This window comes from Helianthus annuus, chromosome 2 (genome assembly GCF_002127325.2).
Source record: "Helianthus annuus cultivar XRQ/B chromosome 2, HanXRQr2.0-SUNRISE, whole genome shotgun sequence".
Taxonomy (NCBI): Eukaryota; Viridiplantae; Streptophyta; class Magnoliopsida; order Asterales; family Asteraceae; genus Helianthus; species Helianthus annuus.
In genome coordinates this window covers 54,823,422-54,824,754 of record NC_035434.2, presented here as the reverse complement: position 1 = coordinate 54,824,754, position 1,333 = coordinate 54,823,422, and the positions used below count along the sequence as shown (strand labels likewise).

Here is a 1,333-nt window from a genome sequence, read left to right as displayed (position 1 = left end):
CGGAACTCGAGGAGCTTTGGTAGGCTCTGATGATGGAGGGGAGTCCTTTTCTTGCAGAGGCGGTGGTATAGTCTCCTCTGTCGGCGGTGGCGCTTCCGCAGGCCCCACGATGCGGTTTCGTAACGTGATGAGATGAACTTGCGCTTTTGGGTTTGTTTCGGTATTGCTTGGTAATGCGCCTGGTGGTCTCTTGAAAAAATTTTGGGCTAGTTGACTTAATTGTTTTTCTATGTTTTGAATACTAGCTTGTTGATTTCTAAAATTTGATTCTAATTGTAGAAATCTTTCCAAGTTTTTCTTTTCAGTGTCGGAGATGAGGCGAGATACAGTATCTTCAAGCCTTTCTCGTCCACCTTGTTGTTGAGTGAAATTTTGTGACTCGTTTCTTGGTTGTTGAAAGTTTGTTCGTTGGTTTTGTTGGTTACTACTATTGTCGGGTTCTCTCCAACCAAGGTTAGGATGATTCCGCCATCCTTGGTTGTAAGTGCCCGTTGGAGGACCCGACGGCCTAGGTCTATTGTCAATGTAGCTTACCGACTCTTGTTGATAGTCCGTTTCTTTCATACAACTCCAATTTTCATGTGGCCCACCACACCCTTCACAAGCCATAACCGAGACCGTTTTTGCCATTTCCAAATTTTTTATTTTTGAAGAAAGGACCTCGATTTGGGCTTGTAAAGAATTGTTTTCATCAACCTTATGGGCGCCCGGGGCAATAGATTTATTGCCTCGGGGAGTGTGCCACTGGAAATTGGTTTGAGCAATTTCCTCAATTTGGTTATATATTTCATGCGGGCGGCGATTACCTAAAAGTCCCCCGGAGCTAGAGTCAAGTGTCTGCCTTGTGTGTGGCAACAACCCATTATAGAAAGTGGATACTTGTTGCCATATCGCAAGGCCGTGATGTGGACACTTTCGCAATAGCTCCTTGAACCTTTCCCAAGTTTCATATAAGGATTCCCCGTCCTCTTGTGAATATGTATTAATTTCAGTCATTAATTTAGTCGTTTTAGCGGGAGGGAAATACTTATATTGAAATTTTTGGGCTAGTTCATCCCAGGTGTTTACCGATCTAGCTGGGAGGGCGTTAAGCCAAGCTTTTGCTCGGTCTTTTAGTGAGAAAGGAAACATTCGAAGGCGGATGGCGTCATTTGATGCTCCATTGATCCGAAAGGTATCACATATTTCTAGGAAATTAGTAATATGTAGATGGGGATCCTCGTCCGCAAGCCCATGGAAGGTTGCGGAGTTTTGGAGCATTTGTATCAAATGCAGCCGAAGTTCGAAGTTATTGGCTTCAACATTCGGTGCATTGATAGCGGCGCCGAGGTTA

The 1,333-nt window shown here is 44.3% G+C and overlaps 1 non-coding gene across 1 annotated transcript; it reads left to right on the top strand.

The window, feature by feature from the left end:
- Positions 1-895: 895 nt before the first annotated feature.
- On the top strand, positions 896-1,002 carry LOC118489954. The gene has a single exon (XR_004887965.1). It is a non-coding gene; the product is annotated as a small nucleolar RNA R71 (small nucleolar RNA).
- The last annotated feature ends 331 nt before the right edge of the window (positions 1,003-1,333 follow it).